Raw genomic sequence first — 24,502 nt, 5'->3', positions numbered from 1 at the left:
GGGAAGGGAAGGGAAGGGAAGGGAAGGGAAGGGAAGGGAAGGGAAGGGAAATACTGAGCTAATCATATCTCAGAAACTGACATATGATTAGAAGATTAAAGAGTTCTGGTTTCTTAAGTACAGAAACATGGTTTCCAAAGGGTCTGACGGACTTAAAGAATAAGTACAATGCAAAGAAATACAAAGATAATAGGCATTCTTAACCTCTTTGGCACACAAAAATATCTCTGGTTTTTAGAGAAATTCCTAAACAAGTGGTGAAGACTGTTGTATTAGGCGTTAAGCGGGGACTCGAGACGTAACAGGATGTAGGCCTCCCCATGCTGTAACGGGCAAGGACGAACTGTCCTAGGAGAGATGGTAAACAGCTTGGAGGAACTTATCTGAGGAATGCACGGGACCACCAGGGCCTCAAGGACTAACTGGATTTCTTGGACCGAAAGGCTCCTCTGGGACGGATGGATAAGCGCAACCGACAGCAAGATGGTCAGCAAGCAATCCCGCCCACCAGTCAGGAGAGGTCACGCTGACATAAGGAATGATTTGACAAAGGATACGTGACTAAACCATGGATTGGTAGAATGATGCATGTAAAGATGTTATCACCATTAACAAAGATGTACTTAAAGGCTTTTACGACCCCAATAAACGCCATTTGCCTTTTGTTATATCATCATATTGGTGTCTGTGTCTCAATGGTCCTAACAAGAGTAGCTCGTTAGTGCACACGTGTAGATTTAGTAGGTAGTAAGGTAACAGAAGACATACTGCTATGGAATTGGAAAAAAAAATTGCTTGGCAAAATAAAATTAAAAATAATTTAAAAAATATGTATTAGCATTTTGGTCTCAATGAACTTTTGTGAGATAAGAAACTGAGAGAAACTATTCGCAATCGTTAATTAATTTTCTTGGATTTTTTTTTTCATTTGTCTTAATTGATCCATGTTTAGATAGCAGAGAGAAAAAAATATATCTTGCTGACTTATATTTAATTCAGTTTGTATTTAGCAAGTTTTCTTAAGTGAACTGAGAGGGTGAGACTTATAGCTATCACTGAACAGTTACTGTTAATTTTAATTACCTTTTAAAGACAGTGAAGAGAAATCATTTTCAGTGTAGAATTTATAATCACCCTTAAGAGTAATTCTGTCTTTTCTCAAATCAATTGCATGCTAACTACACTCATTTTTCCCCCAATATCTGTAAAAGGATACTAGAGTGTCTAGTTCAGCCACAAATATCTTTATATCAAACTGTCAAGCAGGATGATCTCTATCAGTGAGAACTCTTTAGATTAATTAGTTATGTAGTCACAGTAATGTTTCTTGTGAATGTCAATTACATCTATTATTTCAAGGCTTATGGTAAACCCTAATAATCTATATAAGGTCTCTTCCAATCCAAGCCATTCAGTGATTCTATTAAAATTCTGAAGGTTTTTAAATGCCAAAACAAATGCATTAAATTACATTTCCTGTACAGCTGTTTGTTGTGAGTGCAGTTCTACATCATGTTGTGGTTTAACCTGGCAGGTACGTAAGTGTCATAAAGTTGTTCGTTCATTCCTCCATTTCCCAGTGGGATGGGGGAGAGAATCTGGTAAAAAAAGGTAGAACTCATGGGTTGAGATAAAAACTATTTATTAAGATGGAGAAAAGGAAGAAGAAAGAAAAGGATAATAGTTACGATAATAATATATATATTTATATTCAGAACAAGTGATACCCAAGCAATTGTTCATCACCAGCCAGCCAATGCTCAGCTAGTCCCCAAGCAGCTGCAATCCACCTGACTAATTCCCCCATTTTGAAGCTTTTTTCCCTGCAAAACGTCATATGGAATTAAATATTCTTTGGGGTAGTTTAAGTCAGCTGTCCTGATTGTGTCCCCTCCCAAATCCTTATGTTACCCTCAGCCCCCCTCACTGTCAGGGCAGTATTAGAAACTGAGAAACTAAAATGTCCTTGGCTCTGTACAGCACTAGTCAGCAACAACTAGAATCGTTGGTGTGTTATCGACATCGTATTTCTCCTAAAACCAAAACATTCCTGCTGAAACCAGGACACATCGTGAATGTAAGTATTGCTGTATGACCAGATAGAAGAAGATTCAGTGTAAGCACATTGCAAATAAATTATATTTCCCAATAGAGTAAAAGTTCTCATTTCCCCCATCAGCACTTTAAGAATAAGGCATATATTAATTAATATTTCAACTTGATTTCAGAAGATTATTCAACATATAAGACATATTTGTGTATAACTTGATTCTGAGAAGATTTACTAGATTTTTCTGATCTTTAGATAATTGAAATTCTCCTTTTGTGCTAATATAATAAACAACATGATCTGTGATGCTATCCAGAGGGATCTGGACAGGCTTGAGAGGTAGGCCCATGCCAACCTCATGAAATTCAACAAAGCCAAGTGCTAGGTCCTGCACGTGGGTTAGGGCAATCCCAAACACAGATATACGTTGAGTGGAGAATGGCTTGAGTGCAGCTCTGAGGAGAAGGATTTGGGAGTGATGGTTAATGAAAGATTCAACATGAGCCGGCAATGGGTGCTTGCAGCCCAGAAGGCCAACGGTATCCCGGACTGCATCAAGAGAAGCATGACCGGCAGGTCAAGGGAGGTGATTCTGCCCCTCTACTCTGCTCTCATGAGACCTCACATGGAGTACTGCATCCAGTTCTGGTGGCCCCAACACATGAAACACATGGAGCTGTTGGAGTGGGTCCAGATGAGGGCCACTAAGATGATCAGAGGGCTGGAGCACCTCCCCTATGAGGACAGGCTGAGAGAGTTGGGGCTCTTCAGCCTGGATAAAGAAGGCTCTGGGGGGACCTTATAGTGGCCTTCCAGTACCTGAAAGGGCCCTAGAGGAAAGCTGGGGAGGAACTTTTTATAAGGGCAAGTAGCGACAGGATAAGGGGAAGTGGTTTTAAACTGGAAGAGTGTAGATTTAGACTAGATATCAGGAAGAAATTATTTACTGTGAGAGTGGTGAGACATGGAACAGGTTGCCCAGTGAAGCTGTGAATGTTCTCTCCCTGGAAGCATTCAAGGCCAGGCTGGATGGGGCTGTGAGCAACCTGGTCTAGTGGGAAGTGTCCCTGCCTGTTGCAGGGAGGTTGGAACTAGAAGATCTTAAAAATCCCTTCCAACCCAAACTATTCTATGATTCTATGATCTTGAATGCAACAACCAAGGAATATATTTTGACAATTACTTAGATAAGGATACTTACAGATAAGGATATGCTTTACTATATAAACCTGGAAAAGAAAAAAAAATGGTTAGAAATTTCAGAATAATAGTATATATGTAATAGTATAAACACTAGAATCCATGGAGTTCTGTACTGTGATGAGGACTATAATGGTGGTTAATTAAAATCTCTTGAGAACATACACTTTTAATAACATTCATTAATAAAAGAGCTCTACTATTGTTAAGATAAAATTTTGGCAAATGACATCTCCCTCTCTCCATCCTTCTAAGGATAGAAGTAAACTATAGAACCCTTACATGGACCATATTAAACTTCTGGGAAAAAGCAGGATAGACTATTCAGCAGTCTGTATTCATGATTTAATTCAACATTGCTTTCAAGGAATTATTTCTTCAGTGCCACTGTTATGGGATTTCTTTTGGACACAGTAAGAAACAATGACCTTTCTGACACTAATATACATAATGTACCGAATTGTCTCCATGAAGATAATGCTCAACCTTGTATTATATTACCTCTGCTGAGGTGGTTTTTTGTTTGTTTGTTTGTTTATTTGTTTTCTGCATTTGGAAAAGAGTCCTAGAAATTTTCATGTTTCTGAAGACAATAACATTTTTTGAAGAAATAATAACAGATGTAAACAAGTATAGTAGTGCAGATAATGACAGAATTCATACTTCTTTTTCTTACTGATAACATAACTTATGGATATCTGGCTTTGACATAAAAACATTAGGTTAAAAATCTTAACAAGCCTGTTTTCATTCTTTAATTACTACTTTTATATAGCATATTGAAAGCAGCAGTTGATGGTGCAAGAATTTTTCTATAGGTATATTTCAGTTCATCATGAGGGATTAGGTAAGGAACAGAGGGGGAAACACTATTAAAAAGATTAATGTAAATGAATTTATTCTTAGTATTAATACAGATAAATCTGTAAAATTTCTGAGTGCTGCCATGGAGTGTTAGGCTTCTGAAGATAAGTTATGGTGAATATTTAAATATGCTAAGTATAGAAATGAACTGGTGCTCTCAGCAATGGAAAAGTGGACTGATTTTGAATTTTTTTATCATCTCTAACCCTAAAACAACACAGCCTCAAGAATCTATATATTTCCTTCTGCTTTACTCAATAAATAACTTTACAAACTTGCAGCCTGGTATAACTATATCAGAATATCCATATTTTTTCTCACTAAAATTCTGTATATTAATTAATTTCAACATTAATTAAAAATATCCAGCACCTTTCTGGCTTGATTTCTAAGGACAAACAGAAGAAAAATACAAGACAAAATTAAACAGTTAAAGACTGAAACTTAACAACCAAAATAAAATGCAAATAATGGTGACATAGGAGTAGGAAACTCTTATCAATGACTTTTGTGAATGCTTTGAATAAATAGCCATTTTTTCTACTGGTGTTTGTGAGAATCTCAGACTGAAAGTCTAGACTGAAAAGGAGCAATTGCTGCAAATGTTTAGGAATCCATACTATCAAATGTCCTTGAATTTCAGAGGAGTTTAAGTGAGGGTATGAATTCTCTGCTGTATTCTGCTGTTCTCCCTACAGCACACACCCAAGTATGATAGTTTCTTCTCTGACTTTTTGACAACTTAATTATTTTCTACAGTAACTCAGCTAACACAAAATTTAATTTTCATGTACTATGTAACCTGTTAGTACTCCTTGTGGAGCTCTGAGTGTTTTCTAAGAATTCTTGGGCCTGTTCAGCATCAGTGTTCATCAAAATGATACATCAGTCACAATTTCAGTGTAAGTGAAAGAAGAAACACTTTCTATGGCACATCAATTGAAGTATCAAACTGGAATTAAAAGTCAGAATTTTTATTTTAGACAACACTGTGTAGGTATTAAATGGATGACTGTCAGAAACATAAAAAGAAACCTAACTCTAGACTTACTTTGTTCAAGTTTTTTATCTCAAAAATGATAAAACTAATTAATTTCATGAATTTTTTTTTAACAAAGAAACTACTTCAAAATAAAGTTTTAAAGATCCATTTTGAGAGGTTTAAATTATCAAACTTACACTTCATTTTTAAGACAAAAGATTCATTTAAAACTTGAAAAAAAATAAAGCAACCTAAGGCTGGAAGTCAGCTGTTTGGTTTCAAATTTTTATAATGTTTCAACCTTAGTTATCTAGTATAATGCAACTAGAGATGGTAATCCGATCTACCATCTTTCCTTTGGGATACAGCTACTTTCTAAACTGGAAATTACAGACCACATTAGCAGCCTGAGTAGATCTGATACTCTTCTACATTATTGGAAAGGATAAAGAAAGTAGGTCATCCATAATAGTTTACAGTAACAAAGCACTGGAAAGAAAGCATTGATTGTCCATGTGTCTTGGTAGCAATTCTGTTATCTTGCCGAAGGCTCAGGTTTGATTCTTCCCTTTTTTGGCTGATAAACAGAACTACATTAACATCAAAGAGCTGGATAAAGATCCACTCACTCTAAAGAACAAGATGAGAATAAAGCAGGAAATAAAAGTATGATCTTCTAAATAAAAAGGAAATTTTTCCTTAGTTTCAGATGAAGAATTCACAACACTTATGAAATATGCCATATTTAAATGCTACGATAAATAAGTACATACAATAAATTATTCTTTTGAAACTAGACACACTACTAAAAAGAAGACAATATATTCTCAATGTCATGCTTTGTAAATGAGAATCTTAAATGTATGTTTAAGTGTTTAAATGCATTTAACACAACATTAAACATATTTCTATTGTAGCATGGATTGCATGAAGAAAGGTGAGAACAGATGGAAATGTAACACCATACAACTTTATCGATACACCATGTACTTCAGAAGAAATCAGTAGCAATGTAGCCACTTAGTTTACAAAAAAAATTCTGAAGATTAATGAAGATTTATTATGTCAGGCAGAAGGAAAAAGTGTTGTAGAACCTCACTGGCCTGAGTCAGTATCCTGCAGGCTTCTGCCTGGAGGGAAGTATTATTTTTCAAAGTCCGGAGGTGTGCCGTTGGTTGGTAAACAGAAAGATCAGAATCATAGTTGTCTTTTTCTTTCTTCATAAGTTCATTTGTTTTCAGAGGTAGAGTGTACAGTATTATAAAGAGATACTTAGCTACTCAGAGCTGAATTCAGTTCTCTAAACAGAGGCATCTGTTAAATTGGAGATGCTCTTGGGTATTCTGCATCATCCTCAGCTGCTTCTCCAGGAGAACATGAGATACTTCCAAATTTTCTTTTTGTACTACTCCACATAGATGTTTCAGGGACCTAAAATGTACTAAATAGTTATAGTCAGATTAGTGAATTGAGCACTAGGTGTCTTAAGAGTGAGCTGAATGTCTTTCTAGACTCCTTAAACTGTACTGAACAGCTTTGCTATCAGCTTCACTGATATGAAGGAATTTGCCTGTCAATCTGTATATTTATGTTGTTTTTGCTGTTGTGGTGGCTTTGTTATTATCATTTGTTAAAGCATTGGTTTGTTATCTGGGATTAAATAACTCCTGGAAATCCAGTGATCTTAATCCATTATTTCAGTGTTTAATCTAGATATATGACATTTTTGTTTTTACTTTTATACTGTGCTAAATTTGTATTGAACTGAAAAGAATCCAGATGCTCATGGGGCAAAATCTGATGATGTTGGAGATAGCTTGAGACATTTCACATTACCTCTGTGAAAACTTGAATATACTAAAGATCTTGTGTCATGTCAGTAGGGTGTGTCAATTGGCTTTATACAGTTTAGTGTGGACAACTTACTTGAGCTTAGATAACTATGATTCAAGACTGGCTAGACATTCATCTGACATGCAGTATCCTCTTTTATGAACAGAACCTTTTACCCTAAAGGCTGCTTCAAATAAAAGGGAAAGACTTTGTCTGCTGAATGTCTAGAATAAATCCTTCTGAAATATTCTGTAATTCATGCACAATTAAGCTATTTCTAAGAGATTTGCATAGCTTTATATTAAAATATAGAGAAACTTTGTAGTCAGTATTTATAATGCACAGTATACCAGGATATCCAGAATGTATAATAAATCACAAAATGCATACTATGCATAGGAATGTGTAATGCATATTCTCAGATAAGAAGATTAGTAAGTAAGCCGGAAAAAAAATAAACAAAAATTGAATTTTCTATGAAATTCTAACTTTATCTGAGACAACCAGAATTATTCATTGATTTTTTTTGAGCCAATAATATACAGAAGTCCATTGGAGATAGTTTTTTCCAAAAAATATCTGAAAACATTTGAATATTTTTACCTTTTTTTTTCAACTCTAGCAGAACAATGAGGAAGAAAATGACTAAAAACATCTAGGAATTACAGAATAAATTGGTCACAAAATTTTAAAGCAACATTGGCTTTTTTTCTAAGACCAAAAATGCACAAAATTTTCCTAGACAAAAGTAAGTAGTAGGTCTGAAAGGATGAATTTACATGAAGAAGTGAACAAAGGAGGTTTAAGAGGAAAAAGGGATAAATAAATCAGAACAGGAGCCAAAATAAGTGATGCTTTATTACTGAATAAAATAAGATAAAAGACATGAGCATTTACCTGGTCACAGACTTCTTAATGGTAGTTCTTTCTGATTTGCCCTTGACCTAGAAAAACAAATGAAGATAAAAGATCTCATATCACTTGGTCAGTACTAGCACTTATTTTTATACATGGAAATCTTTCTGCTTTATAAAGGGCTATACACACGGTTAACTGCGGAAACAAGAAAGCATTTTTTTTACAGTAAGATAAAGGTTTTAGCAAGTAACAGAACTGGTGTTTACTTAAAGAAATGCAAATCTTTAGTGTCTCCTACTTTATCTGTACATTACTGATACTGTGGGTATTAAACCATTGTAATTAATAGTATTATATTTCGTGCAACAATGGAAATGGCTTTTTCAATGATTCAGAAAGATGTAGAAACTGGGGGAAAAATAGAAGGAAACTACCTTCAAGATATTTGTGAATCATATATTTACTTCTTTGAAGCCATAGTTGATATCATGAATATTTCTCTTTTTAGTGTCTTAGATGTCAGAAGTGTCGTAAGTATCAGGTAAAGGGAGAAAAAATATGAATGAATAATAGATATGCATTTAAAGGAGACTTGAGGGAACAACACTGGTCTTGTCAGAAGGTATGACTGAAACTGCCTGGGGGGTCTTTGCTTACCTTCAATTTGTATTCCTTGAAGCAAGTTAACCACAGAGTCATGTACATTCTATGTACCTAATTTTGTGCTTGATTTTCCATGATTCAGTATTTGAGGGAAAAAGAATACAGCCCCAAAATGGCTTTCTTACAGAAAGGGTTTCTAACAAAATTCAGATATCTTTCATTAGTCATTACCAGGCTATTCTAAGTAAAGATTCCTTTTTTTTTTTTTTTTTTTTTGGCAGATTCCACATTTCTGTATCTATCTTTTTCTTCAAGGTTTGTAAAATGTTGTTGATTTATGCATGACTGAATATTAATCGAGCCTCTTGCATGATGCTTCCCTTAGGAACTCTTGCTTTATGGACCTTTTAAAGAAAAAGAGCCTCCAGCACAAGAAAGATGTAGAGTTATTGGTGAGAGTCCAGGGGAAAGCTACAATGTTGATCACAGGGCCAGTGCACCTCTCCTATAAAGAAAGGCTGAAGGAGCTGGGCTTGTTCAGCCTGGAGAAGAGAGGGCTCCTGAGGACCTAAGTACAGCCTTTCAGTACTTGAAGGGAGTTTATAAACAGGAAGGAAAACAACTTTTTACATGATCTGGTAGTGATAAGACAAGGGGGATGGTTTTAAACTAAAATAAAAGGTATTCAGAATAGTTGTTAGGAGGAAATTTTTTCACTCAGAGGGTGGTGAGGCACTAGAACAGATTGTCCAGAGAAGCTGTGGATACCCCATCCCTGAAGGTGTTCAGGGCCAAGCTGAATGTGGTCCGAGGCAACCTGATCTAGTGCCTAACTTAGTGTTTGGCAACCCCAAGGGGCTGGAACCAGTTAATCTTTGAAGTCCCTTCCAACCCAAGTTAATCTATGATTCTGCAACTCAACTACCCTTACTGGCTGTTTGTGAAACCATGTATTGGGTTCACAGGAACCTGCAAAGTTTTCTGCTGAGTTCTTATATAGGCATATTGTTCTCTCACTTTACAAATACATTGAAGATAGTAAAAGGACTAATGATCAGCAACTTTCTTCTGTACTGCTTAAATTACCATTACAGGTGTTAAATGCAAAACAATCATAATGTAGTCATCTTATGTTAGTCTTTTCTTTTGATTATCATCTTGATTATTTTAGGAGTGTGATTGCTCTCTGTTCTCTCTTCATGAAGTTTTATTCTTAATATTTTCTAGATGAAGGATTATGCATTGTCTGTTAATGGAATACATCTTATATGTTTATTGTTTGTCATTGTTATTAAGCAGAAACTTGCACAAAACATTACCAGCACATTATGCCCAGTGGTCAAGTTTCTTTCTTGAAGGAAATTTTTTCTTCTGTTATTATCACAATCTGACACATTTCCAGTATTTCAGTCCCAGCATTCTCCACTGTGGTATCTCCACATAATTAAGCTGTAGTAAACAACAGTTAAAAAAAAAATCAGAATGTATTTATAAGTTTCATTTAATTTGAAAGACTAGGCAGATGAAAAATTTCCGCATACAAGGTCAAATTTAGGCTACAAGGATCTTTGGCCTGAAAATATTTTTATGTCTTTCACAGGATACCTTTACAAGGCTTTAAACCTTGATCTTGAAGGAGACACAAAAATTGGAAAAAGCAAGTATAAATGCTAAAGTTCTTGTGACAGTTTGTCTTGGTTGAAAGCTTGGTGGACAGTCAATATATTTGCTTTTGGCTATTTTTTGCTCCATTTTATTAGTTTGTGGTTGCTTAATTAGTTTTGTGCCTGGAGCATAGATTTCAAAGTCAATTTTGGATAGAGTGAGTGAAATTAAATTCACATTCATTGAAGTGGTAGGATCCATACAGCATATCTGTGACTACATGTTGCTTATTTCATTTATCACTACTTGAGATTTCACATAATTTCTGAGCTATCCACAGAGTTGACCTATGGTGGATCTTTATGCCTTTGCAGAACATCAAGTGTAGGCATCAAATGCAATACACATAAATATCAGAATCAAATTCTACATTAATCATCTAGCCAGGGCAAGTTTCAGTTGTCCAAAAATAAATGTCAGGTACAATTTTAAATTCCCTCATACATCCCGTCTACTGAATCTGGCAGATTACACACCTGCCAGCTCCATGTTACTGTTTTGAGTAGCCCATTGATTACTTCAAATAACAATAGTTGGCATCTTAAATGGCACAAAATATGTATATCTAGACAATTTAATTAAGTGCATAATCTAGAGAGGCTTTCAGTTCAGTCTAAAATAAATGCAATTTAACAGCGGACTGGAAACAACAGTCCCAAACCTGTGTGCTTACTAGCTTTGTTAAAACTGCTGGGTATTTCCAATTCCCTCTGCAGAAGAATGCAAGTTTGTTACAAAAAAAATTATATTTAACAACCCTGTGCATGGCTGGTAAATGCATGGAAGTGAAAATCTGAACTGAGCACTAGACCTCTTTAAAGTACAATTGTAGAGACTTAGATGACCCAGAAATACCTGCATTTGAGATACCTCTACTTAAGGGTCTATATCTGAATCTGTGTAGGCCTGCTGCTGTGTAATGAAACAGCTGAATTTTGCCTCTGATACTTCAGAGAGACTTGACAAAAGAATTTAAAATATAAACATTGAAGAATTCATCAATATTAGGGCAGTCCTGTTAGACTAAATTGTTCAGAAGGCAGCTGCACATTGTACACTGCAGAGAGGCAGCAAGTTTACACATTTTAGACAGGTGCTGCAACATTCACAAGACACACTAGAGTAACACTTAGAATTTCTGGTTTACAGCTGAAAGCAATGCAGCAACAGGGAGACACAGAAGCTCAAAATCCCAGCACGTCAGTGCACTCTCAGGTTGGCTCCTTTCAATTCTAGGATTACAATTAGAAGATTTAGGTTAGGATAAAATGAAGCACAGGGATGTGATGGCTAAAAAAAAAAAAAAAAAAATTGTTCTAGACCTTTACTGTTTCATTGAAAAGTTCAGATGAGTTTTCAGCTTGCCTTTACTACTTTGTTTTCAACAAGTAGTAAATGTTTTATCATATCAGCAGATGTATTTAGCCATTAATTTCACATAATTCTTTATTTTTAATTATTTGAAAGTGAGTAAAGACTATTCATTATGCTTAAATCTTATAATGAAGCAAAATGTGTTAAATGTCTAACTGTATATTTTGTTTTCTACTCTATTTACACCTTCTCAGTAACTTCTAGACTTTTTATAATACATACAATAAATTACTCAATAAAAGTAATTTTTTTTACAAAATTACAAATAAATTACTTTTTATAAAACATTTAACACTTTTTCATAGAGGACTGAAATACAGCCTTTGAATAGAAACTGTCAGTGTTAGTTCAAAGTGAATTATCATTTTTAATTCTTCAGAACGTAACCGAATAATATTATAGAATCACAGAATCACTGAGATTGGAAAAGATCTCTAAGATTATCTAGTCCAACCATTAGCCCATCATCACCATGCCTACTAAGCCATGTCCCTACATGCCCCATCTACACATTTCTCAAAAACCTCCAGGGACAGTGACTCCATCACGTCCATGGGCAACCTGTTCTGATGCTTAACCATTCTTTCAGAGAATAAGTTTTTCCCTATATCCCACCTGAACCTCCTGTGGTGCACTTTTGTTTGTTTTAGTCTAAGGGATTGGTATACTCAAGGATTTCTAGGTTAAAATTATCACATCTTCAAAAGTACATTTTTTTAATGTACTTCTAATTGAAGCATAGAATTACAGAATGACTTAGGTTGGAAGGAACCTCAAGGATCACCTAGTTCCAACCCCTGCGACATGGTAAGCAGGGTTGCAAACTGCTAGATCAAACACTAGATCAGGTTGCCCAGGTCCCATTCAACCTGGCCTTGAACTCCTCCAGGGACAGTGCATCGACAGTCTCTCCAGGCAGTCTGTTCCATTGCCTCACCACCTTACCTGTGAAAAACTTCCCCCTGACATCTAATCTAAATTCACCTTCCCTTAGTTTAAAGCCCTTCCCACTTTTCCTGTCACTATCTACGCATCTAAAACATTGATTCCCCTCCTGTTCATAATCTTTCTTTAAATACTGGAAATCTGTAATGAGGTCTCCCCAAAGCCTTTTCATTTCCAGATGGAACATGCCAAACTCTCTCTGTCTGTCTTCATAGGAGGGGTGCTCCAGCCCTCTCATCATCCTGGTGGTCCTCCTCTGGACCTCCTTTAAAAGCTCCACATCTCTCCTGTGTTGAGGGTCTCAGGCCTGGAAACAGTACTCCATATGGGGCCTCATGAGGGAACAGCAGAGAGGGATAATCACCTCCCTCGACCTGCTGGTGAGTTTGATGCAGCCTAGGATATTGCTGGCCTTCTGGGCTGCAAATGCACACTGCTATCTCATGGTAAGTCTTTTATCTATCAGGGATCTGTAAGTCCTTCTTTGCAGGGGTATCCTCAAGGAGTTCTTCTCCCAGTCTTTATACATATCGGAGATTACCCTGACCCAAGTGCAACACCTTGCACTTGGCCTTGTTGAACCTTATTAGATTTGTATGTGCTCACCATTAGTGTTTATCAAGGTCCCTCCGGATGGCATCCCTTCCTTCTGCCATATCAACTGCACCACTCAGTTTGGTGTCATCAGAAAACTTGCTGAGGATGCACTAGATCCCATCATCTATGTCACTGATAAAGATGTTAAAGTGTATCGGTCCCAAGACAGACTCCTGGAGGACATCACTTGTCACCAGTGTCCACCAGGACATAAAGTCATTGACCTCTACCCTCTGGCTGTGGTCTACCAACCAATTCCTTATTCACCAAATAGTTCACTCTTTAAACCCATACCTTTCAGATTTAGAGATAAAGATGTGGTGCAAATGACTATAACCTGAATGCCAAGGTACAGTGAAAGATGACTTCCTAACTATAGAAGTTGGATTAATATAATATATGCCACTTGAACAAACATTAAAGCTATCTGGAAGAACCATCTCTGCAAAAAAAAAAAAATAATAATAATAATAAAAATTAAGCTACATTAGACTATGCAAATCACAAGCCATTATTTTGAGCTCAAAGGCCCAATCTATTTTTTTCTTCCTGGGAAATTCCCTCCTTAATCATACACAAATTACATACACATCCAGGTGTCTATGTGAGGCACATATACACCTTCACGTAGGGTATAATTTATTGAAAGGTCCTAAGAGCACTTAGGATATGCCTGCAAAGTTTTTTGCATATAGGCCCCAAATTCCTCTGGATATCTTTCAGATGTGCTGTTTGTGATCTAATTTATCAGCTGTAGTCATTTATCTTTTAGATTGGGTAGCTAAGGTCCAGTTAATTCTACAGAGTGAAAACAAGAACAGATGGGATCCTACAAAGAAGATGTTACTGATGTTTTAATGCCTATTCTTCAAGGTAGAATACAAAGACAGTGTTTTCCATTCACAATGCTTGTTGCTGTCTGAGGCAGTAAAAAAATATTGAGAGTTACTAGAAAACATGAACTCTAGAGAGTGTCTCCTTTTCTGCAGATCTAGTACCGGTATTAGATTTGCAAGATCCTCACCTTTTTAAGATCAATACCATAGAATATTCTTTTGTACTTTCACATAATTTTTCTTTGAAAGAACTGACTACTAAATGTTGCTCCCCATACTTGATTTAATATCCCATCAACTTTTAAGATGAGATGAAACATTCAGATGTCCATGTCCACATATATGCCACCCTTGTTTATCCATGTTATGAGTTGTCCTAATTATTGTTTTTTTTCTGTCTCTCAGTTTACTCATCAAAACCCAAGATTTCTGTATCCTTTTATGACGGCAGCAAAGGGGCTCCAGATGCACAGCCATCAATCTTGCCACCATCAGATCAAATGTTAATCTGAAAACAGGGGTATCTATCTGGTTTTTATGACAATACTGGCGGTATGAGAAATAAATAATAGTTAATACTTGACTCTTTATGGTAGATAAAATTTCTTGCTTTAAAATGCACTTTTGCCGCTCGAATTGTTTTGCTGAATTGCATGCAAGTTCAGCAGCTTCCTTTATAAAGGCAGACATCCTTACAGGTGTTATTATGATCATAAAAATACCTGCTACCAAGGGCTCTTACTTCCTGCAATCACCCTTAATGTATCACACAGTTTATAGGGGAAGGATAAGTACAGTTTGCATGTGATCAAGGCAGCAAAATGTAAAATATTTCTTGTTCCCAAAGGCTTGGATATTAGAGATCTTGAGCAGGTAACTGATAGGAAAATAAAATGTGTTAGAAACTGCGGAAGTATTTAACTCTTATCTACAGCTATGACATAGAAACACCAAACCTTGAATGCAAACAGAGCTGTTATCCATTGGTCTCTGATGTCATTGCATTTCTGTCTTCTCACTTTTACTTTTTCATTTTGAAATTTTCTTTCCTATTTTGAAACTTTTTACTTTCAGACTCATATAAACACATTGCGGATTATGACGAGCAAATTATCCTTTATTTTTATTCACATGATCTTGTTTTATAAAATTAAAAATTAATGATAGCTTTTGATAAAATTATTCTTCAGTTTCTCTAAATAATAACTATGATGAAGCTACTGTGGTTTTGGTTGTTGTTGCCTCCTTCCATTTGTTTGATTATAGTAATGGGACACTAAAGTAAGATGATATTATAGCATATGTCAGAAGTTTCATGCCCAAAATGGTAAGCCCAATATATATATATATATAAAAAAGCAAACATAAAAAATAAGATCTTATTCTGCAAGAAATTTTATTGATTTCTGGTGACAGTTGTACATACAAATGGAGTAGGAAGTCACTCACAGGACTTGATTATGAATAAAAGGTCATGTCAAGAGATATACTACTCTGCAGAACAGTGTGGATATCAATATTCAAGATAATGTCAAAGTCTGATTTTATTTGTGAAAATTATATTTTTCTAGCAGTAATATCTCATTCATTAGTTTCCATAACAATAATGCTAATATTGTATTTATCATGTCTTTTCTTGATTATATTTGTAGAGTGATTTATATTTGTCTATTACTTATTATAAAATAAGATGGTTTTTTGTACCACAAAAACTAGAACACTTAGAAGATTATGTTTACTCATTAAAGTACCTATTTTATTCTGGACTTCTACAGACACTAATATTACAAACATAAGCACTGTTATGCATGTTTATTTTAATGTTTATACAAATCATTTGTGTGTTATTAGGATACATAAATTACAGGTGAAGGTACCTGGGATAGATAAGAGGAGCCTTAAATCATATGAATTCTAAATCATCTGAAAAGCAGAGAGATAGACTAAGAGAATCGTTACATCTACAAGCTCAATAGAATATCCCAAAAGACTAGAATAACCAAAATTATATTAATAATCTTGATAATATCTCTTTATTCTTTGCAGGGTAGCCTCAGTAGAATAGGCACAAAGATGATTTCTTGTTTAAGAGTTTAGTTTTTCAAACTGCTTGACACTAGAAAAATATTCCTCTACAGTATTGCTCTAGATTCACTCTGTTCTACTCTTTCCAAGTCATTTGCTGTTGTATGCTGACAGAGGTGTACCTAGGTTGAATTTTGTCTAAACTTTTGTCTGTTCTTATTAGTAATTCATATACACAGTATTCCTGAAAATGGTAATTATTCAGCAGTGTATTCCACCAGGGACATAAGAAACACGTAAATGCCAGTTCAATCACTCTTACTTCCAAAGTCCAATCAATCTAACCTCTGAGAGGTATTAATATTTAAAACAATGATTCACAGGACTGTTCTTGCTGTTTTTAACCTGGTTTTCAAGAATCTTTCTCATTATACAAAGAGCCTTCCAGATGGCTAAAGAAAATAAGAAGACAACAATAGCAGGAACAAATGCAGCGCATGCTAATTTTATCTGTACCAGTTCGAAAATCAGGTCATTTATCCAAATTGCTAAGGTATGCTCAGCATGTATCAGCAGTTGCAAAGTCTTGGTACTGACATACTGAGACTAAAGTTTTAAAAGACAGAACTTAAAGCAAAAAGCAGTAAAGAAGCAACACAAAAATAAATGAAAACAATGGTAAGGTGTGAAATAGTTTAAATTGAGGAACAGATTTTGGTCCCTGTTGGAAATGGAAGAAGATGAGTTAAAGATCGGATGTCATGTTAAAACATGGATTGCTGAGTCAACCTGGGTTTATCACAGTTGGATACTGATGTGGATTAGGATCTGGAGAAGCCAAGAAATGATGCAATTATAGGGAAAAAACAACAACAACAACAACAAAGACTGAAAGGACAATTCCTAAATTCTAAGTCCAGTAAAATTGTAGGAAATCAAATTATCAGGAAGAAAAAAGCAAAACAAAGGATTAAGTATCATAACAGAAAAAATATAATTAAAAATGAAAAATAAAAGGAGAATCATTATTAACACAAATCTGTTATACTTTCATATTAATAATAATCAAAAGAATCTACTATGTTATGGAAGACCATTGTGGAGTTTTGTAAAAATAAAATAGGTTAACAAGAATCAAATATGGTTAAAGGAATAGAAATGTGTTAAAATCCATGGGAAAAGTGACTTGAAAACCCTCAGCATGCCTTACCTTTCTCAGTAACAGATTTAAGTGATTTTACATTCACACTAACAAGGATGCAATAAAGATATCTAAAGAACAATCTGTAGACAAGTTACTCAAAAATAACAAGGTGAGCAGAAGTGATCAAACTGTAGCGAGCATCCTAAAAGCACCTTCTGCTTTTTGGCACTACCAAATGAGAAAGGGCTAGGATAACAAGAATTAACGAATGGAGCTGTGTCCATGTAGTTCATTAAATGCAATATTACTAATGCTAGTAGTATGTTGCAGTCTACATCTGTGAGGCTTCAGGATAAGCTTAGATATTTCTTTTGTGTCTCAGTTTACTCCAGTATTGGCTGGGACCTTTTTTCTAGCTTGTTTGGCTCCAACAGCCATTGTCTAATGACCAAGTAATTATTACCAAACATGTTTTAGTATAGCTTCTTGTGTGCAATGATATTCTAATTGCCACATTTTTTTAAATAGGTAGTTACACATTATACAATGTACCCTAACTGCATATATACAGTATAGAAGCAGTATACAAACATTTATTCTGTGTAAAATGAACTTACCACAAACTTAGAATTAAAAAAAAAGAAAAAAAAAAAGCCCACAAAACAATTAAGAGCAGTGCAGTGCAGGCTTGGGATTGTATGACAGCAAAAACCTTGAAAGTATGTCTTGGTATCAGAGTTCCCAGGACTAATGGACAATTACTTGTCATTAGAGAAATCTAACCTTGAAAGCTGAATAAAGCTCCTTTTTTAGAGGTAAGAGAACAAATAAAAAAATATCCAAAGTAAGTAAAACACAACATATACAGTTAATACGGATTAACTGAGAAACAGTGGAGCAGTGAAGAAAAGCAGACCCATGGGCAAGAAGCACTCCCCAGTAGCATCATACTCTCCTGGGAAATTCAATATAACACACTTACTAAGCCTTAGGATTTAACAGCTGATCTCACAATCGTTGCTACCTTTCTTACCTCAGTTCTGTGAGTGGTGCAAAGAAACATCTTCAATTTCTAATGTTTTTCCCTCCAGATGATTTTCCTTTAGTGTTTTAGAGAAAGAAAACAAGAGAGAAAAGAAAATATGTCTTTTTTGCCTATTATCTCTTTCTTTCGGTATCCAGTTCATCTATCAGAAAAGAAGAATGCTTACACAGTGTCATGACCCTATCTGTTTCTCACGCTGTCCCACCAGCAAGTGCACAAGAAGCTGGGAGGGGATACAGCCAGAACAGATGAACACAACTGACCAGAGCAATATTTCATACCGTATGGTATCATGCTCAGCAATGAAAGCTGTGGAAAAGAAGCAGTATAGGAGACATTCTGAGTAATGGTATTTGTTTTCCCAAGTAGCCGTTACAGGTTATGAAGTCTTGATTTCCTGGAAATGGTTAAATATCAGTCTGCTGATTGGAAGTGGTGAATTAATTTCTTATTTTGTTTTACTTGCACTTACACCTTTTGCGTTACCTAATAAACTGTCTTTATCTCAACCTATGAGTTTTCTCACTTTTGTCTTTCCATTTCTCTTTCCCATCACATTTAGGGAGAATGAGTAAGCAGCTGTGTGATGCTTAGTTGCCTGCCAGTGTTAAAACATAATTGTTCAAAGATGGTGGGCAATGTGGATCACTTGTGGTCTACACCCACTAATTTTCCTCATGATAGCTACATACTATTCCTCTCCTCTAGGACCTGAAATTTAAATGGTAAACTTTACTAAATTCCACATAGATCATTTGACAGAGTTCAACTTCTGACTTCCAGCACTCCGCACACTCTAGCTAGGCATGAGCTTGTCACCTAAAAAGTGGGATTTTTTTCTCATGAAACCAACATACACAGATATATACAAACAAATAAACAAACAAACAACAAATTCTATTACCTTTTGTTTTCTCTTTAGTTATCCTAACATCTACATTATGAGTTGTGAGATAGAAACACTAGAAAAGTGACAAATTTCAAGCAGCTTCCTACATAAGCATACAAATCTTTCACAAGAACTAATCATTTTTAAGCACTTGCACTGTTTCCTCATGCTTACCTCTGAGATTTTAAATCATTATAGTATGTTCAGCCTGAGGTTGTGAGAAATTGTGAGTCAATAGACTCCTTCTCCTCTCTTATTATTACAGATGTTTGTTTGTTTGTTTGTTTTACAGTGCACCTGGTTTTGTTAGTTATTAGTCATGGAGGAATTCAAATAATTTTTTTCTTAGGTAAATATTTGCCAAGGGAATATGAATAGCGTTACTGTCAATTCACCTGGCAAGATCAGTACAAACATACTTTTACTGAGATTGCGTTTGCTTATTTACATCTTTTCAATTGTGACAAAGTAACTAGGAGGAACTTAAGTTTTGAAAGTAGAGAATGGAATCTGAAGTCCACATTCAGGTTTTTTAATTTCTATTGCTCATAGAAACAAATAATGCTTCAAAAATATTTTTCAGTTCCTCAGAAATCATCCTCACTGAATAACCACTAAGCGACTGTGAATAGAACAGGTAAGATTATGTTTCAATTAGTAAATACAATAGCACAGGTCTTATGCATGTATCATGTCAATACATTTAATTATCTTTATTTCCCAAAATAGGATGGCTTTATTTTACCAACTCTCAGGCCAAGACTATGTAAAAGGATATATAATGTAGAAACAGATTTATTTCTTGCTATGCTCAAGCCTAGCTGACCAAGTTTTACTTTTTAGTTTAGACAAACTGGGAAGCTGGAATAACTTCCAGTAACTGTATCAGATATGTCTGACATAATCACCGCCCACTGTGATACAACTAGCCCACTCACAGCTGTTTCCTACCATTTGAGATGCCTTAGGGCATACTGGCTGTCTCATCCTGGTGCCACACCAATGATTTCTCCAGCAGTCTCTATATCAGAATTGCAGTCATATCTGTTAGATGTCTCAACTACCTCCATGCTTAGGTAGATGAAGTAAGCTTCTGATCCTTATTGACTATACTGAGAATTCAAATATCTAACTCATGAATACATTTGCATGTAGACACACTTAGATGTCTAAACTTGAACTGAATTCCAACCATAGTTTTAATTCTTTCTTTCACCAAGTCACTCAGAACAACATCTTGTGAAACGTCTCCACCCATGTGATAATAGTCTGAATATTGTTAAAGATTTTCAGTCATTTAGAAGCTACAGTGTTGACAGACTTGCTTGTGCACATGCTTTGTAGTATAGACTTTGATGACTTGTTTATACTTTTATGTTTCTATCGTTATGTTACTATCTAGTTAAGTAGAGATTAATGTAGTGATTTAATGACCACTGTTGACTATGGATTTCTATTTTCCTCATTGTTTAGTTTGAAATCTCAGTTTATTCACTGCGTATTATGTGAACACTGCTGTGAAAACAGAATTATGGACCAATGCACCACTAAAATACTATGTAATCTGCAAGCATTAACTAGCTTACACTCAAAACTGTTATGAGAAAAATAATGCCACTCCATTTTTTATGAAGAACTGAAGTACCAAGATCTGAAATGTCTAATTAAAAATAATACACTCTGATTTTGGAACACATGGTATTATGCATCAATCCTATATACCACCTCATTCCTTCAAATCTTTGTTTCCATTATTTTTTCAATGGAAAAATATATATATAAATATATAAGTAATCAGCAGTTATGTATCTCATACTTGTGAGTCAACTGACTGATCCAAGAAATGAGAAACATCACTATTAGGAGGTTTTCAAATCTCTTTTAAACAAAAAGAAACCTATCAAACAGTGAACAAAGCGCAGACACAGTATGCAAGCAGAGACAAACATGAAATTCAATTACTTAATAATATCTCAGACAATGTATTGTAAAAGCTTTCCAACCTTATAAGTACCTAATAAAAATACAAAGTCAAAGGTAAGGCCAAAAGTCTCACAAATATCTGAAGTGCTGTTTATTCATTGAATATTCATTTTAGTGTCTTTTTTTTTTCTTCAAACAAGGTTAACAATTTATGATTATAAACTAGAGCTAATGACATCAAATGGAGGTAGCAGCAGATACATCAGGGAATTTTGTTGTCATCCAGATAGGCCTTGACAGTCGGAGGAGACTGAAGGATAGAACCTTACGAAGTTCAACAAGAAGTGTAAAGACCTGCAGCTGGGGAAAAATAACCCCCATGGACATGCGCATGCAGTTGGAAAGTAATTTGTCAGAAGACCTCGGGTGCCCTTTTGACACCAAACTGAATGTGACCCAGCAGTGTGTCCTTGCTGCAAAGAAGGCTAATAGTACCCTGGACTGCATTAGGCAAAATATTATTAGCAAGTTGAGGGAGGTGATCTTTTCCCTCTGCTCAGAACTGGTGAAGCTGCAGGAAAAGCTCAGAAGGGATCTCTAAATGTATGAATGAGAAGATGCAAAGAGAATGGAGCTAGGCTCTTTTCAGTTGGGCCCAGAGCCAGGACAAGAAGCAATGTAAACAAACTGGAACACAAGAGGTTTCCTCTGAATATTAGGAAATATTTCTTTACTGTGTGAGGGACAGAGCACAGAAATAGGATGCCCAAGGAGGTTGTGGAGTCTTCTTCCTCAGAGATCTTCAGAAGCTGTCTGGATAAGATCTTTAGTAACTGGTTGTAGGTGGCCCTCGCTGAGCAGAGGGATTGGACCAGATGACTTCTAGAGGACATTTCCAACATAAATCGAGTGATTCTGTGATTCATAAAAACTAATTGTTCTACCAGTTCAATTTGAGGTACAGAATTAACTCTGAAGAAGAAAGGCCATTTCTTTAATTCCATAGAGTTCTAGAAATGTCAGCAAATCAAGAAGAGATTTAATTTAGCTGATATCCGTAATGATTTAACTTGGAAGCACTATACAAAAAGTTTTCAAAAGTAAATAAATTTGTGGTGCTTTATACATGCTATAAATTATTTTAAATAATAACAAGGAGGAGTTCGTAATTATGGAGATAATTGATGGGTTTGAGAATAAAGTGAATCGCGTTCATCAATTCAATAGATTTTTTGGAGACAGCACTAAAGCAAAATTTTTGAAGATGAAAATGGGAAATTATAAAGTGACGTTAACTAAATATTTTTATTTTATTTATATTCCTAGGGCCTTTAAAAATTATATCATTTTTTTACTTCAGATATTCACTGAGCTGCCTAACTGTTGCACATATAATGTGGTTTTAAAGAGAAAATCTAATTTCTATAGAATCATAGAATCGCTCAGGTTGGAAAAGACCTTCAAGACGATCAAGTCCAACTGCAGCCTAACCAATGAGGAAACACATGGTGTCATGGTTTTATGATTTTCAGTTATTGGTACTCCACATCATAACATCATGTAGTGAATGTACCTGGTTCTCAAAAGAGAAGGACTACTACATTCCCCACGGTACTTTGCTCCTCTGTTACCATTTTCCAGCCGGAGGGAAAAAACAAAAGCTCGCAGTATAAAAACTTGCAGATCACGAGACCTCGGCCCTTTTTCCGCCGTCTCTCGTCTTGGCAGCACCTCGCTCTCCAGCCATCTTATCGTCAGTAGTAGAGTAAGGCCTACCTTGATTTTGGGACATTCTCTCTCTCTGTATTGGATTTCTCAGCTTAAATTGTAATTATATTGTATTATAGTGTGTTGTTTTGCATTCCGATATCTTATTTAGTAAATTAGTTTCTTTCTCCTCAGATTGTTGCCGCTGTTCTTTGCTCTCAGGGCCATCTCCTTACCCTTTTTCCCTTTTCCCTTTTTCCAGGGTGTGGGCCCGTGGGTCCCCCATCCCCTTCGTCACGGAACTGGGCCGAACGCCCGCAAACCGTTGAAACATGGTAAAGGGACTTTGCATTATTATAAATATGCATAAAAGTTTGGTTTAAATCTTTTATCAACATAATTAACCAGAATGTTGGATCCTTTAAAAACCAAGTTTCCCTAAAAAGAGGTCATAATTTCTTACTCATCTAATGAATGCATTCAAAAAATCATTTATAATAATTCATTCTGATGATGAAAATCAAACAAACAAAAACAATAAATGAAGAATCTTACTAATTATAAGCTGTAGCTGCACTCACGTGCACTTTTTGCATATTTTCAGCCTTCTTTCTGGCCTCAAGTTCCAACTAAGCCTTTTATTACAGCTCATAAACTCCAATCTCCTGACATGTGAATTAGCATTAACACATCATATAAATGTAAGTACCTTAGAAAAGTAAATTAATACTTCTTGGATAATCTATTTACCCAGCTCCATTTTACATGTGTGTATATATATGTACACTAAGATAACTGTAGTACTATTCCAGTAATTACTATTTCATTAAAAGAGTACTAGTAATAGATGGACTGAGTAAATGAGAAAAAGTATCATTTTCATTATCATATAATCATATAATCACAGAATAGCCCAAATTGGAAGGAAATCATAAGGATCATCAAGTCCAACTCCTGGGTCCACACAGGACCATCCAAAAATCAGACCATATGTCTGAAAGCATTGTCCAGATGCTTCTTGAATTCCAGCAACCTTGGTGCTGTGACCATTTCCATGAGGAAGTTGTTTCAATGCCTGATCACATTCTCTGTGAAGAACTTTTCCAGATTTTCAACTGAACTTCCATTGTCACAGCTTCATGCCACTCCCACATGTTCTATTGCTGGTCATCAGAGAGAAGAAATCATTGCCTGCTCCTCTGCTCCCCACTGAGAGGAAGCTGTAGGCTACGATGAGGTCTCTCCTCAATCTCCTCTTCTCTAGGCTGAACAAACAAAGTGACCTCCATTGCTCCTTTATGTCTTCCTCTCTAGATTCCTCACCATCTTTGTAGCATTCCTTTGGACGCTCTCTAATAGTTTTATGTCCTTTAAGTACTGTGGCACTCAAAACTGCACACAGTACTCAAGGTGAGGCCGCGACAGTGCAATATAGAGCAGGACCAATATAGACCAGGACAATCACTTCCCTTGGCCAGCTAGCAATGCTGTGCTTGAGGCGCTCCAGGATATGTCTGGTCTTTCTGGCTGTTGGCGCATGTTCAATTTGTTGTAGACCAAGACCCCAAAACTCTTCAAATTCATCTTATAAGTAACATTAGGAATGTAAACTGTGGATCTGATTCTGACTCATATTTCAGAGCACAAGTTGAAGAGTTTTCCCAAAGAGAGAAGAAAGGATTACTATGTAGTGTTGTACTGAAATTTGGCACACCTCTGCACAGGTTTTATAACGTTTGGAAAAATAAAATGAAATACAGTCATACTGTACAAAGCATAGAACAAAAAAAAAAAAACCCTAGAAAATAATAAAGAAGGGAGGGAGGAAGGGAGGATGGGAGGAAGAAAAAGAGAAAGAAAGAGAGAAGGCAAGAGAGAAGGAGAGAAAGAGAGAAAGAGAGAGAGTAAGAGAGAGAGAAAGAAAAAGGAAGGAAGGGAGGAAGGGAGGAAGGGAGGAAGGGA

General features: G+C 35.7%; 1 long non-coding RNA gene across 1 annotated transcript in view; it reads right to left on the bottom strand.

Moving 5' to 3' along the window:
* The window catches only part of LOC110408210, a 35,883-nt gene extending 17,016 nt beyond the window's left edge, over window positions 1-18,867 (bottom strand). The window contains exons 1-4 of the long non-coding RNA XR_002444221.1: window positions 18,010-18,867; window positions 9,710-9,839; window positions 7,827-7,873; window positions 3,252-3,279 (exon numbers count right to left, since the gene is read on the bottom strand). This is a non-coding gene — a long non-coding RNA (uncharacterized LOC110408210). The remainder of the gene's footprint in view (window positions 1-3,251; window positions 3,280-7,826; window positions 7,874-9,709; window positions 9,840-18,009) is intronic.

Source organism: Numida meleagris, chromosome 1 (genome assembly GCF_002078875.1).
Source record: "Numida meleagris isolate 19003 breed g44 Domestic line chromosome 1, NumMel1.0, whole genome shotgun sequence".
Classification (NCBI taxonomy): Eukaryota; Metazoa; Chordata; class Aves; order Galliformes; family Numididae; genus Numida; species Numida meleagris.
Note: the sequence above shows the minus strand (reverse complement) of the source record. Positions and strands in the feature narration are given on the sequence as shown.